The sequence below is a fragment of the Apium graveolens genome, chromosome 2, assembly GCF_009905375.1.
Source record: "Apium graveolens cultivar Ventura chromosome 2, ASM990537v1, whole genome shotgun sequence".
NCBI lineage: Eukaryota > Viridiplantae > Streptophyta > Magnoliopsida > Apiales > Apiaceae > Apium > Apium graveolens.
In genome coordinates, this window is record NC_133648.1 from 307,120,138 (window position 1) to 307,137,263 (window position 17,126).

Below are 17,126 nucleotides of genomic sequence, written 5' to 3' on the forward strand. Positions count from 1 at the left end.
TCAACACAACCAACATCCAGCGAATGATCTTATGCAGCCTCCGGGCCTCAGCATCAGCATCACTAGTGGATGGTCCCTCATCCTATCTCCTCAGGGCAACCTTCTCCACCATCTTAATCCGAACTCTCCACTCATCATCCATAACTGAAGATCTCTGCCTAGACTCTCGAGCTAGCCTATCCACCAAAGCTCCCAACTCAGGAATACGGGAGTAAACAAAGTCTCGATCCTGGACTAACTTGCCACCAACACTGACAGGCACAATCTTAGGCATCTCGGACTCTGACTCGGAGGCTGGGGTCTCTGACTCTGGCCTCAGGGGTGATATCTGCATCTGAACTGAACTAACATACACAGACTCCTCTGGATCTCATTACTCTCAGATGGATCCTCCTCTGGATCTGAACTAACATACACAGACTCCTCTGAAGAGGGTGGAATGGGGTCCACTGAGGTACCGGTCAAACTAACCTCTGAATCGGAATCACTACCACTACTGGGATCCTGAGAGAAAACACAAAACAGCAACCAAGAAACATCATTAGGGTTAAATAAAACTTCCAACTAACTCACACCCTAATTCTAGTTGCCATTTTAGCTTATATACACTTTCCTTAGACTATACATAATAGTCTAACTCGACTATATATGAGTCGAACTCTCTCGCGATATAGATATACCCAAAATACCTTTTTTACTCCTAACTTGTCTCAGGGACTAGATCCTGTAGCACTGATACCAACTTGTGACGCCCTCAATCTCGGGGTTAGGAAATGAGGACCCACACACCTTTAAACTATGAATTAAATAAGCATAAACCGCGATTAGCTACTAACAAGATCAAACAGGATAAAGTATGAGACAAGATTACAACTACCAACCATAAAATATAATTTACAATCCAAAATAAAACCAAATTTACATAGTTGATCCCGACTTGGAATCGACAGATAACCCATTTATCTTAACAACCTTTCGGATAAGCGCTTGTTCACTCAAAACCTGTACTACCTGCTCTGGCAACCGGAAGCCCTCAACATGGTAGGGACCGCCAGGTACGCTCTTACGAGCAGTGCGCCTAAGCCTGGCCATTTTTTTTCTTAACTGTCATGGTTAGATTAAAACAAAACATATGAGTATAAAACTCAGCAAGTAACTATAAAACAGTTCTACGATACAAAATCCACAATATTCCATTGCTATTTTCAGGGCATTCTACTTTAACATCTCTAGGTGGCAGATTTCTATCTTTCAGGCTATGAAAGGGGTTATGAAGAAAAGGTTTGGGCTTTCAAGGAACAAGGCTCAAGATAAGGTGAAAGCCTACATTCGTCACAAATCATTAACAGGATCACAAATGATCTTTCAAATGGAAAGTGATAATCTTTTTATCATTGGGAATCAAACATATGATTGATAATATCAACAGAATCAAAATCAAGGTTCACAAGATGTAAGCTTCACAATATTACAATCAACTCTTTTCAAAACAATATAAGCCTTTTCATTTTCGAAGAATCAATTACTGAATAGGAAATTTCAATTTCTTTTTAAATAGTTATGGAACCCTTGATTGGACTACTTTATCTTTCATTTCATAATAATACGGGTGATCAGCTCGTACCGACCTCCATCCGGTCTTTAATGTACCAATGGCATAATTTCAGCCTTAAACTGGACTAACCCCGCTAGCCTCTTAACATGACTGGACTAGTCCCACTAGTCTCTTACGTCTCAATCCAATCCATCAGGAATTCGTTTGAAAAACCCTGTGTTGGAAAATAAAGGTTTTACTAAATTCATTTTATCATTACCAAGAATATGAAATCATTCAGACTCTTTCAAGTCGAAACTCATTCTGAAGTTCAAATTTCAAGAATTCAAAGATAAGGAAATGAATCAAGGATAAGTAAAGTTCAATTCTAGGGATCTTGATCAAATGACAACAAGACTCAAGTTAGGGAATCAAAACCGTTTCAAAGATCAATAGGGTATAAGGTAAACAAATGAGTAAAGGATCATTACACAAGGGGTTCGTAAAGGTTCTTATAGGGTTTACAACAGTTCATGGTATTAACAAGTAATCAGGATAAGAAAAGGTTACAAAAGGGTTTGAACAATAATCTTATCAATAACAAGTTCACAAACAATGATAGGGTATCTCAAGAATCAATAACAGGGTACATTACTATAAAAGTTCAATACTCTACATGGCTTGAACAATATCCTTTTTATAACCATTTACACATGTAAGTAGAGTTACTTGCCAGAATTCGCTTTCCTGTTTCATAAAGGTTGAACTACTGCCACCTAGTATACATTTCCCTTTCCTAGCCTGGATGCCCTCACGCTCCGAATCTACAATCCAAAAGCCAAAACATTAATTAGATTCCCACTTGACGTTCCCAGAACGCTTTAACATTTCTCTTAATCGCAATACCTGTTAGGAATATATGTGCATTAGTTTGATGATATGTTTAACAAAACACTTAAGTAGAAATCTAGTGTTTGTAGCCTCAACGGATAAGACCACTTTGGCTATCCGTTGATGGTGTAGCTTTACTTAGAAATAAGTCTAGTGTTGTAGCACATTTCAGTCTCTGAATTTGAGATATAATTCTTAAATGTTGAGGGAAATTATAAGTCATGTTGACTACTAAAGGATATGCAGATAGGAAGGCCAATTGTAAATATTTCAAGCCTTGTAATTTTGTATAAATGAAATGGTGTCAACGGATAACTTAAAGACCTTCAACGGATGAGAAACAAAGCTTCAACGGATGTCTCTAAAGCATCAACGGATAACATCCTTCAACGGATGAGTGCATCAACGGATAGAGCTTCAACTGCTAACACATCAACGGATAAAGCCATCAACGGATGAAGGCTTCAACGGATGTTCTGTTAAATAGCAGTTGACAAGTGGTAGTTGTACCTACAAACAGAGGCACATGGGTTGACAGAGACAACTGAGATGTGGTAGCCTATTTCAGGAACATCAGAAAAAGCAGCCGTTCTACTCTAGTATAAAGAGGCAATAGTCAACAATGCACTGGAGTAAAATGGAGAAGAAACAAGTGGAGAACTTATTTTATTATTGTACTTTTTATCTTTGTCTTCACTTGTAAAAACTTGGTGTTATATAAACCAAGCAGAAGCTAGTAATTAGATGAGAATTTTTCCAGAGCTGTTTAGAAAAATCTTGAGAAAAATTATCTAGTTTGTACTAGGATGCAGCTGTGATCAACTTCTTGAATCACAGATTTTCTGAAATACCATCTCTGGTGGAACAACAAATCCACCAGAAAAGTTTTTAAGGTCTGTTGTGTTCTGTACTTTTGTGCTTGAATATATATCTGTCTGTATTAGCTTAAAGCAATTCACACACTTGTTTATCTTAAACACACAGCCTTTGAAACTGCTCAAAACTTGAAAAAGTTTTGAGATTTACATTCAACCCCCCTTCTGTAAATCTCATTGTTAGTCCACTAGGAATAACAATTGGTATCAGAGCAGGCTCTTGACACACAAAGAGTTTAAAGTTCTTGGAAACTAACAAAGATGAGTAAGAAGGATATTGGAGTAAAGATCCCAGTTCTTGACAAAGACAGTTATCACCATTGGAAGGTGAAAATGCACCTTCATCTACTCTCCCAAGATGAAGGTTATGTAAACTGCATTGAGAATGGTCCTCACATTCCCCACAAAGTAGCCACAGTTGCTACAGCCACAATTGTTGTTGGTCAATCCATTCCAAAACCTAGAGCAGAATGGACAATGGAAGACACAGAAGAAGTCCACAAGGATAAGAAGGCTATGAACATTTTGTTTAATGGTCTTGACAAGGATATGTTTGATAATGTGATAAATTGCACAACTGCCAAAGAGGTTTGGGACACAGTTCAGCTACTGTGTGAAGGTACAGAACAAGTAAAAGAAAACAAAATGCAGCTTCTCATTCAACAGTATGAGTACTTTCATTTTGAAGAAAATGAATCTTTAAATGACACATTCAATAGATTCCAAAAGCTGTTGAATGGACTGAAGCTGTATGGTAGAGTGTACCAGGTGAAGGATTCAAATCTTAAATTTTTAAGATCCTTGCCAAAGGAATGGAAACCCATGACTGTCTCCTTGAGAAACTCTCAAGATTATAAGGACTTCACTCTTGAAAGATTATATGGAATCTTGAAGACTTATGAACTAGAGCTGGAACAGGATGAGGTATTGGAGAAGGGAAGAAAGAAAGGAGGTTCAGTTGCCTTGGTAGCTGAAAATGAGAAAGAATGCAGACAAGAAACTGTGAGATCAACATTAAACTCCAAAGATGGCACAAGCAAATCAGAATCAAGCAAGGGTAAGGAGCAAGTTGCTGAGAATGAAGACAACTCCAGCCAAGATGACTCTGATGGTATTGATGAGCATCTTGCATTTCTGTCCAGAAGATTTGCAAAGATGAAATTTAAGAAAAACACTAGAGACACTAAACCTCATAAGAACATGGTGGACAAATCCAAGTTCAAGTGTTTCAATTGTGGTATAAGTGGACACTTTGCAAGTGAATGCAGAAAGCCAACTTCTGAAAAGAAGAAATTTGACCAAGTAGATTACAAAAAGAAATATTTTGATCTGCTCAAGCAAAAGGAGAAGTCTTTCATTACTCAAGAAAAAGACTGGGCAGCTGATGGAGAAGAAGAGGATGGAGATATGGAATATGTCAACTTGGCTCTCATGGCTGATTCTGAGGAAAATGAAGTTAGTTCATCAAGCAACCAGGTAATCACTACTGATTTAACACAGCTTACTAAAGAAGAGTGCAATGATGCTTTTAATGACATGTCTACTGAATTGTATCACTTGCGAGTGTCTCTTAAATCTCTTGCTAAAGAAAATAGTAGGATTAAAGAGAACAATCTGTTTTTAAGTAATAGAAATGCTGTGTTAGAAGATAAGTTGATTGACCTAGAGAAAACTAAGCTACATTGTATATCTGTTGAAAATGAACTAGCTGAATCTGTTAAGAAAGTAGAAATACTTTCTAATCAATTAGAGAGAGAGCAAGAGGTGATTAAAGCCTGGAAGACATCTAGGGATGTTAGTGCTCAAATTGTCAAGGTCCAAGGAATTGAATCATTTTGTGAGACTGCCTGGGATAAAAACAAAAAGAAAATGGAATTAATTGATGGGCTGTCAACGGATGTGGAATCAACGGATGATGAAAATTATCCGTTGAAGGAAGAAAAGGAGCATCCGTTGAAGGTTCCTCAATTAAAACAGGCAGATGTTTCTAACAGTAAAAAACTAAAGAAACTCAACAAAAAGTTTGGTTCAACTTCCAAGAACTTTGTCAAAGAAGAAGCAAGCACATCCAAAGATTTCAGTAAGGTGAATATAGGACACATGACCTTAGAACAGTTAAAGAATAGGCTCAAAGTGGTTGAGGATAAAAAGAAAACTAAAAGGAAATCTAATAGAAATGGGAAGGTAGGGGTTAACAAACATAACAATTACACACCTGATAAGTATGCTCCTAGAAAAAGCTGTGTGCATTGTAATAGTGTTAATCATCTATCTGCTAATTGCAAATCTATTAAGAAAACTCCCAAACATGTACCCTCTTCCATGCCTAAAATGTCTGCATCACCTCTGCATGCTATGCCTGTTATGTCTCAACAGAATCCTTATGCACATTTTGCAAACATGCCATATTTTAACAATCCTTATCTTGCTGCATTTAGTATGCCTCATATGCCATACAATATGCCTATGTGGAATAACATGTTTGCACAATCCATGCCTTATCAAATTCCAAATGTGCTAAATGATTCTGTGACTAACCCTACACCTCAACCAACTACATCTAAGATCAAGGTTGACTCAAAGTTACCTAAGTCTAAAGATGTAGGAGGAATGAAGTCTAGGAGAAAGGCTAACATGAATGGACCCAAGGAAACTTGGGTACCAAAATCAACTTGATTGATTTTATGGTGTGCAGGGAAACAGAAGAAATCTATGGTACTTGGACAGTGGCTGTTCAAGACACATGACAGGAGATTTCTCCCTGCTCACAGAGTTTAAGGAGAGAGCTGGCCCTAGCATAACCTTTGGAGATGACAGCAAAGGGTTTACTATGGGATATGGCTTGATTTCAATAAGGAATGTCATCATTGATGCAGTTGCATTAGTTGATGGTCTCAAGCACAACTTACTGAGCATCAGTCAACTATGTGATAGAGGGAATACAATTTCCTTCAATTCTGAAGCCTGTGTTGTCACCAGTAAGAAAGACAACAAAGTGGTTCTAACTGGAGTTAGAAAAGGAAATGTGTACTTAGCTGACTTCAAATCTACTGATGCAGAATCTATTACTTGTCTCTTCAGCAGAGCAAGTCCAGTTGAAAGTTGGCTATGGCACAAGAAGCTATCCCATTTGAATTTCAAGACAATGAATGATCTAGTCAAAAAGGACTTAGTTAGAGGAATTCCTCTTGTTGAATTCTCAAGGGATGGTTTGTGTGATGCTTGTCAGAAAGGCAAACAAAGGAAAGCATCATTCAAAAAGAAGCTTGAAACAACAATTGATGAACCATTACAACTGCTACATATGGATTTGTTTGGACCAGTCAATGTATTGTCAATTGCAAGAAAAAGATATTGCTTAGTGATTGTAGATGATTTCTCAAAGTTTTCATGGGTCTATTTTCTTGGATCAAAGGATGAAGCAAGTGAAATCATTATCAATCACATCAGGCAAGTCAATAATCATCCTGACTTGAAGGTTAGGAATATCAGGAGTGACAATGGAACTGAGTTCAAGAATTTGACAATGAGGTTGTTCTGTGAAGAAAATGGAATCATGCATGAGTTCTCAGCTCCAAGAACACCTCAGCAAAATGGGGTAGTTGAAAGAAAGAACAGATCTTTAATTGAGGCTGCTAGAACAATGCTTGAAGAATCAAAGTTACCAACATATTTCTGGGCTGAAGCTGTTAATTGTGCCTGCTACACTCAGAATATTTCTTTGATCAATCAAGCTAAAGGCATGACTCCTTATCAGTTGTTCAAGAGAAGAAAACCAACTCTAAACTTTCTTCATGTCTTTGGATGTAAATGCTTTATACTGAGAAATCAATCTGACCATAAAGGGAAGTTTGATGCAAAGGCTGATGAAGGGATATTTGTTGGTTACTCAGCTGGAAAATCTTATAGGGTCTACAATCTAAGAACCAACATTGTTATGGAATCTGTGCATGTTGTGTTTGATGATAAAAAGATTGATGGACTAACAGATGAGGGACAACATGAAAGACTCAAAATTGACAACATTGAGATATATTGTGATGATAGTGAAGAGGAGACTGATGGAGATGACACTTCAAAAGGGATTCAAAACATGCCCTTGGATAATGCACAAAATTATGCATCCATTGATAGAGGCAATGCAGTATCCGTTGAAAGACATAGTGCATCATCCGTTGAAGTACAAAATGAAGCATCCGTTGATCATAGTTCATCAACGGATAATCGATTTACATCATCAGTTGATAAAACTCCAAGTTCCCTGCAAAGGACCAACAACTCAGGGGGAGTTTCAACTAATCAACACTCTGTCTCACATCATGACAATACTGAGGCCACCTCATCTAGAGTATATCTTCCACCTCAAAGGAAATGGACCAAGAATCATCCCTTTGAACTGATCATTGGTGATGCATCATCTAAAGTGCAAACAAGAAAAGCTACTCAAGATGAATGTCTGTATAGTAGTTTTCTATCTCAGGAGGAACCTAAGAAAGTGGAAGAAGCTTTATTGGATTCATATTGGATATTAGCTATGCAGGAAGAGCTGAACCAATTTGAGAGAAACAAAGTTTGGAAACTGGTACCCAAACCAAAGAACAAGAGTCCTATTGACACAAAATGGGTATTCAGAAACAAGATGGATGAAAATGGCATTGTCATAAGGAATAAAGCCAGATTGGTTGCTAAAGGCTATTCTCAACAAGAGGGAATAGATTTTGATGAAACATATGCTCCTGTTGCAAGACTTGAAGCCATCAGAATTTTTCTAGCCTATGCAGCCCATGCCAATTTCAAAGTCTATCAAATGGATGTCAAGAGTGCATTTCTAAATGGGAAATTGGAGGAAGAAGTTTATGTAAGTCAACCTCCAGGGTTTGAAGATCCAAATTTTCCAGACTATGTGTATTATCTGTTGAAAGCACTCTATGGACTGAAGCAAGCACCTAGAGCCTGGTATGAAACCTTATCAAAATTCCTTTTGGAGAATCACTTCACTAGAGGTACTGTTGATAAAACTCTCTTCTTTAGGAATGTTAATGGCTCTAGTATACTTGTTCAAATTTATGTAGATGACATAATATTTGGATCTACAGATGATAAGCTTTGTAAAAAGTTTGCTAAGCTAATGCAAAGTAATTATGAAATGAGCCTGATGGGAGAACTAACCTATTTTCTTGGTTTACAAGTTAAACAAGTTAGTGATGGAATTTTCATTAGTCAAACTAAATATATTTATGATCTTTTAAAGAAGTTTGACTTAATAGAATGTTCATCTGCAAAAACTCCCATGGCCACTGCCACCAAACTTGAATTAAATAAGACTGAAAGGTCTGTAGACATTACAAGTTATAGAGGCATGGTTGGTTCACTTTTATACTTAACAGCCAGTAGACCAGATATAATGTTTTCTACATGTCTCTGTGCTAGATTTCAAGCTGACCCTAAAGAATCTCACTTAGTAGCTATTAAAAGAATTTTCAGATATCTCAAGGGGACTCCAAATCTAGGAATTTGGTACCCTAGAGAGTCTGGTTTTGATCTAATTGGCTACTCAGATGCAGACTATGCAGGTTGCAAAATAGACAGGAAAAGTACAACTGGCTCCTGCCAATTCCTGGGAAACAAGCTTGTATCATGGTTTAGCAAAAAGCAAAATTCAGTCTCTACTTCTACAGCTGAGGCTGAATACATTGCTGCTGGAAGTTGCTGCTCTCAAGTGTTATGGATGAGGAATCAACTCCTTGATTATGGACTACATGTTGATAGAATTCCTATTTTTTGTGACAACACAAGTGCCATAGCCATAACAGAGAATCCTGTGCAGCACTCTAGGACCAAGCACATTGATATCAAGTACCACTTCATTAGGGAACATGTGATGAAAGGTACAGTGGAACTTCATTTTGTTCCAAGTGAACAACAAATTGCAGACATATTTACCAAGCCACTTGATGAATCAACTTTCACAAAATTGGTAAGTGAGCTAGGTATGCTTAATTACTCTTAAAATTCATGTCCTTATTGCAATTTGAATTGAAGCCTGAAATGTATTAGCTGCAAGAACAAATTTGATTTTTAACATAGATTATTCCATCAACGGATATTCCCTATCCGTTGAAAGTCAAAATTGTTCTATCAACGGATGTTCATTATCCGTTGAAAGTCATATACATTTCTGGAATTTTTATCCGTCAATGGATAAAACTGAATTGCTCTTCAACGGATGACAGTTTACCTTATCCGTTGAAATATCACATCAGTCGATTCAAGTGTTTCACAGCCGTTGATTCTATTGTCTTAACCGTTGATACTCATACATACAGCAGTATGTATTTGTTTTAAAGGTAGTTTTCAGAATACTTACAGTTTATTCTTAAACGGCTGAAATTCACTTACACATATTTATTGTTTAATCACTTATTTATTTATTTTTTGGAAAGTATATAAGCCCTTTTGATTTTTCATTTTTACTTTACGCTTTCTTGAAATTTCAAAGCTTTTACCATTTTCTCTCTGCAAAACCTTCAAGTTATTCTCTGCAATTTCTACTCACAACAATGGCACTAGTAGTAAAGATTATGTCTCAATCTGGGTTCATCTATGAGAAGAACAATTTCATAGCTTTGGTAGAAAAGAATGAAGCCCACTCAGATTATCACAAAATGATGGACTTCATCAAAAACTGTAAACTTAGCTATGCAATGCTGGAAGCCCCAACGATTTACTGTGAAGTAGTTGAGGAGATTTGGACAACTGCTGAGTTCAACTCCATAGATATGACTATCTCCTTCACTCTCAAAGGTAAAAATCACTGTGTTAACTGTGATGACTTACTAGCATGTTTTAAATTACCTGAGAACAATGCCATGACACCACATACTGATAATGATGTATCCAGCATGTTAGATTCCATAGGTTATTCTCTTAACTCTGCTAGTTTAGGGAGTATTAAAAGAAAAGGCCTTAGAAAAGAATGGAGTTTTCTTGGGGATGCCTTTATCAAGGTTTTCTCTGGGAAAATTAGCAATTTTGATGCCATAACTTCATCTCTTGTTAATATGCTCTATATGCTTGTTTCTGATAGGTATTTTAATTTTAGCAACTATGTTATGCTAGAATTGGGTACTAGATTAGGTAATAAAGCTAATAGACCTAATAACATCTATTATGCTAGATTCTTTATGTTATTGGCTAACCATGTTGCTGAAGGTTTGGTCATTACGAATGAGAATAATAAACTCAAGTGCTGGGCACAAGAGAAAAGAGTTCTTGCAGATTTATTGAGAATGGATCTCAACAGCAGTGTGCCATTGGTATATTTACCAATCATGAATGCACCTCAGGTAGGTGAGGTAATTGCTTCTACAACTCCTACTTCCTCCAACCCCTCTATTTCTTTATCTTCTAGTGTGGCCATGGAATCTGTGACAATGCCCCAACAGATTCCTACCAAGGTCACCAAAACTAAACTTTCAAAATCAAAGACAAAGAAAACCACCTCCGTTGTTTCTCAAAAGACAACAGTTGTAACACCTACCATTAACCCTGAGGGGAGTGAACAGGGTGTGAGTGGTGAGGGGAGGGGTGAACATCAAAGAAACCCCCAGGATAAGGAAGGAGAGAAAAGTGCTTCCCAAGCTAGCCAAGCCACAGTTTCTCAAAAAGCTGTGGTGGTTGAAAAGGTTACTAGCATATCCCTAGCTGCATCCTCCCAAAAGGATGTGACTATTGAAAATAGTTCCCAACCAGGAACACACAAACGAGGGAGGGACACTAAAGTCAAACACTCACCAACAAAAGCCTTTATTAGAAGAAAGAGAGCTAGAACCCAATCTTCTACACAGGGTGCACACACTGCACAGATACATCCATCTGTATCTATGCCTTCTCAAACTCAGTTTGATGTGGCTCCAACAAATGTGGAGTCACAGCCCCATTCTCTCACAATTAACACACATCAATCACCACACACTTCTTCACCATCTCTAGATGTGGATATGTTATTCCCATCAATTCCTGATTCTCCCTCTTTACAACTCAGGGAGGAGCCCCACTCAAATATAGGTGATCATCATCTTTTAGATGATTTGTTGGATCACCCGCAAATTCTTTCAGATGTAATTGAAGGATCTGTGTCACCAAAACTCATATCAATCTACACAGATTCAACAGTTATATCACTTTCAATTTCTACTTCTTTTCCTTCTTCAACGGATATCACTCATCCGTTGACAAGTGGTTGTTCTTCAACGGATAAGCTTAACAGCAGTTATCCGTTGATACCATCAGTTTCACCTTCAACGGCTATTCCTCATCCGTTGATAGTCTCTACACAAACAACTGAAACAATTCCAAGTGTAGAAGACTTGATTACTGTACAATCACTTCTAGGATTGAGGGAAGGGAGTGACAATTTGAGTGAGAGGCTGGGTTGCTCCCAGGCAAAAGGAGAGATTGAGAGCTCAAATATGCATGCTATTTTTTCCAGCATGGCAAAAGTAAGTGAGAGGAGTACCACCTTAGTAGGTGAAGGTGAGGGAGTGAGTTGTGTGAGCCAGGGGGAGCCCCTGATGCAAGAACATAGAGAAAATGAGAGAAAGGCAGGTACAGCAGATATAAGGATGGATCCAGCCATTGCTAGTGAGTCAATGATTGTAAATGATGCTGAAAAGGAAAGACAATTTCAGCAACATTACAAAGCTGTAATTGATAACATTTCCTTGGATGCTGACACTTTTACTCATCCTGTTTCAGCCTATCAAGTATTGGCTGCACAGGGCAATGTGGAGGCAGAAAAGACACTACATCTAGTACATACAACAGCATCTCTTCAAAGGGACAAAACTGCTATTAACAAGATGCCTTCAACAGCTGGTGAGTCATTTGAAGAATTTGGAGTAAATTCTGATGATAATGACTTTGTTTCTTCTGATGGAAGCATGAACTTAGGGGGAGATGAAGGCCCTAGTTCTATTCCAAATCTACCTGAATGGGCCTTCACAAAGGAGTCTACAACAGGGCAATTCAATGTCTCCTTAGTCAAACAAATCAGTACTATCAAAAAGGTCATTCAGAAAACTTCTCATGCTGGTACAAAGGCTATCCTTACAGCTCACTTGGACTCACTGCATCTCATGAAGTTGCAGCAAGTAAAACAGAATCTGAGTGTGGATGAACTCAGAAAGGATATTGCTGACTTGAAATCCTACAATTCTGAAAAATTGGATTCAGTCATGCCCTTTGGTACAATGCAGAACATTTTGTTGAGATTGAAAAAGGAATCACATACTGAAAAGAGGCTGGCCAAATTGGAAGACAGAGTTCAAGTTATTGAAGATTCTGTGGCCACCATTCTTCACAACCAACAATCTCAAACAAATCTACTTATGCAGCTGACAAAAGCACAGGGCTTGACCCCTCTCCTTGATGCTAACAAAAAGGGGGAGAGTAAAAGGGAAGGGGAAGGAGAGCCATCTACAAAAATCCAAATATCTAAAGTGCTAGTTCCTGCCATCACTACTTCTCCAATCATTCAAATCAAAGGAAAGCCTGATGGAATTGATTTAATCCAGCTAGCAGCAGCTGAAATTCAGGTGAAAGAGCAAAGGAGGAGAATTGATGAAAGGATGCAACAGCTGTTTGGCTCAACACAAGATAATTCAATATCTGTGAAACATAGCACAAAGGATGAACCAATCAATATGGAGCACAAGCCAGAAAGGAGAAATAAGGTTGGAGAGACTTCTTTCAAGAATCTAAAACCTATGATTCTCAAGCCCAACACCAGATCCAGCAAGGACTCCACAAAGAACCCTCTAAACTTTGCTCAGATGAAAGAAGTGGACTTTCCTCTTCCAAAGCCTGATGAAGACAAAGTTTTGGGTACAAGCATCATAAAACACAAGGAGACCATGGATGAGGCAGTAAGGAGAAACATGGCTATTATCTTTAGAGAGGGAAAGAGCATATGTGTGATGCAAGGACATCCCAAATTCTCAATAGCCAAGAGGGAAGAAACCAAAAGATTAAAGAAAGAAGCTGAAAAACTCAAGGCTGACAAAAGAGCACAAGCAAAGCTTGAACAAAAGCTAGAGTCAAGTCTAGTTGAAAATGAGAAAGGAATTGAAGTCAGGGGTGAAGACAAGATTGCAAACTTAGATGAGGTTTTTGGGAGTATATTTGGTGAAAGCATGGAGGAAAAAGAGGAGTGGCAGAAGGGAAACAGAAGAAAGGCCAAGGCACATAGAAGGAGTGAAGGCAACACTGAAGAAACTAAATCTCTACCTTCCATACCTGAACCCTTTGTTGCTGATCCCACTATAAACATCCATGATGAACCAATCATCCCAAAAGAGGAACCTATTGATTGGGACACCATCAATTTGCCTACCTTTTTAACCACTCTTCCACTACCAAAGAAACAGAAAAGAAAATCCAAATCTTCACCTCCCCTAAACTCTAAGAAATTCACTCAAAAACATAAACCTAACCCTAAGCCACCCATTTCTAAAGATGATTATGTTCACATCTGTGACATAAAAGAAATTTCAGACATTGAACTCTATCTGGATGAGCTGGAGGATGTAAGGGGAATTGCTGCCTACAGACAGCTACCAGAGAGATTGGTGTTCAAATATAAAGGAGCTGGGGAAAGAACATGGCCTCTCTACAGGATTCTGAATGAAGGCTACTCTACCTTGATCAGAGTCTTTTCAGCCATACAAAAGGATTCTGGCTTTACCAGGACTGCCAAGACTGAAATTCTCAACAAGATTACCAACATAAGGAAAACTTGGAGGGAGCCCATTACTTTGCCCAGAACCTTACTCATTCAAGAAAGGGGAACTGCAATTCACAAATCACCTCATTGGTTGATGGAATTCAGAGATGATAAAGGAGTCAGAAGATTTTTCAGACTTGAAGACCAACTCAAGATTGCCAGCAATGAAACTCTCAAAGAAATGCAATCTAAGTTGGATATCAGTGATGAAGATGAAGCAGAATTCTTCAGACAACTCCAACTCCAAATTGAGGAAAATGACAAAGGGCTAGGAAAGAAAACCAGGGATCAAAGAAGAAAAAGATGATTTGCTCAGGCTAGAGGAGCACCCTTGGAAACACTGTAAATCTTCAATTACCTTCTAGTACATACACTTTTGCAGCACTTTTAAATTTCTACTTAGTCTCAGTTCATATATTTGTTAAGTGTTTTGTTATCATCAAGTTAACCTTGAATTTATGTCTACAATTCTTATAGACATAAATAGGGGGAGATTGTTAGGAATATATGTGCATTAGTTTGATGATATGTTTAACAAAACACTTAAGTAGAAATCTAGTGTTTGTAGCCTCAACGGATAAGACCACTTTGGCTATCCGTTGATGGTGTAGCTTTATTTAGAAATAAGTCTAGTGTTGTAGCACATTTCAGTCTCTGAATTTGAGATATAATTCTTAAATGTTGAGGGAAATTATAAGTCATGTTGACTACTAAAGGATATGCAGATAGGAAGGCCAATTGTAAATATTTCAAGCCTTGTAATTTTGTATAAATGAAATGGTGTCAACGGATAACTTAAAGACCTTCAACGGATGAGAAACAAAGCTTCAACGGATGTCTCTAAAGCTTCAACGGATAACATCCTTCAACGGATGAGTGCATCAACGGATAGAGCTTCAACTGCTAACACATCAACGGATAAAGCCATCAACGGATGAAGGCTTCAACGGATGTTCTGTTAAATAGCAGTTGACAAGTGGTAGTTGTACCTACAAACAGAGGCACATGGGTTGACAGAGACAACTGAGATGTGGTAGCCTATTTCAGGAACATCAGAAAAAGCAGCCGTTCTACTCTAGTATAAAGAGGCAATAGTCAACAATGCACTGGAGTAAAATGGAGAAGAAACAAGTGGAGAACTTATTTTATTATTGTACTTTTTATCTTTGTCTTCACTTGTAAAAACTTGGTGTTATATAAACCAAGCAGAAGCTAGTAATTAGATGAGAATTTTTCCAGAGCTGTTTAGAAAAATCTAGAGAAAAATTATCTAGTTTGTACTAGGATGCAGCTGTGATCAACTTCTTGAATCACAGATTTTCTGAAATACCATCTCTGGTGGAACAACAAATCCACCAGAAAAGTTTTTAAGGTCTGTTGTGTTCTGTACTTTTGTGCTTGAATATATATCTGTCTGTATTAGCTTAAAGCAATTCACACACTTGTTTATCTTAAACACACAGCCTTTGAAACTGCTCAAAACTTGAAAAAGTTTTGAGATTTACATTCAACCCCCCTTCTGTAAATCTCATTGTTAGTCCACTAGGAATAACAATACCCTAAGAGTATTTATATACTCAATTATAATCACACAACATGTCTATACCATAACTTGTATACTTTAACCATATGGATTTCGAATCATGCATTACGATGCAAATACGACATATAACATTTAATTCTTGCATTTCAACTCTCTACTTGAGTTATCATATAAATTATATACCCTTGTAACTAGACGACTTAATCCTACCTTTTTCAACACTTAATTCGAACCAAAACAATCAAACAAATCACATATCTCTTAGAAATTACACATGCATTCACTTAGCATCAAAGCAATCACTTTTATATTGATATTCCATTCGGCTAAAACCACAAAACACAACCCAAGAATCAAACATTAACATGCAAGCATCACAATTGCATAAAAACTTGGGATCAATTCACCACTCATTCCTTTAAATCATCTTTTAGCCTAAACGCTTACATTCAAAACTTTATCTTGACATGCATCCAAGTTTTCATTTTGACTCTCACTAGTAACTAATGCAATTAGCACATAAACTCACAAAATCAATTCAATCTTCTCAAAATCAAAAGCCATTCGGCTTTTTGAAGAAACAACACATGCAAACATCGAAAATAAATTTTATGATTAGTAGAGCTCGGTAATAACATCATCACTCACCACCGGTTCACCGAAGTTCATCACCGGTGGCGGTGGTTTCACGGTGGTACCCTCATTCGAGGGTGTCCAACCACAAAACCCCCGATTTTCCATCAATTTCTCAAAATAACTAACATGCACAACTTAGATATCATTCTTTTGCAAGGAATCATGCTTAAACAAGGTAACAACAACAAGAACAACAAGAACTGAGAGGCTCTCGGTGAACACACAGACATAGAACATACACAACACACATACACCTACATGCAAGTGTGTTCTTTCATCTTTAGAGTATCAGAAGCTTAAATCTTGATTCAAGATTGAATTTTAATGGAGGTTATGGAAGGAATAGGAAGAGAGAGAGGGAGAGAGAGAGAGAGAGAGAGAGAGAGAGAGAGAGAGAGAGAGAGAGAGAGAGAGAGAGAGAGAGAGAGAGAGAGAGAGAGAGAAGAGAGAGCCGAGAGAGAGATGAGAAAAAAAAAGAGTGAACCGGGTGAGAAAAAGAAAAAGGAGAGGGGAGTGAGATTATATATAGTGGGTAGCCAAGGGTATAAAGGTCTTTTACCCATTAGCTTCTAGGATCTTCCCTTTATTCTCTAGTTCCAATTTCTAAAAACAATTTTGATAAATGAACAACCCTCTCGTAAAAGATGGGAATGCAAAGAATAAAAATTTTAAAACGTAGATCTCGAAATTAACTTTCCAGCCATATCTTCAGAATAATTTTTGAGCGAACGGTGATTAAATACGAATTTTACAAGATTATGCTGAAAATAGCATTTTAACTCCTTAAAATCTTTTTAAAATGCAACGATCACGAAATAAATCCGTCTATAATTTTTAGAAAGTCTCTAGGACTATTTTGAAGAT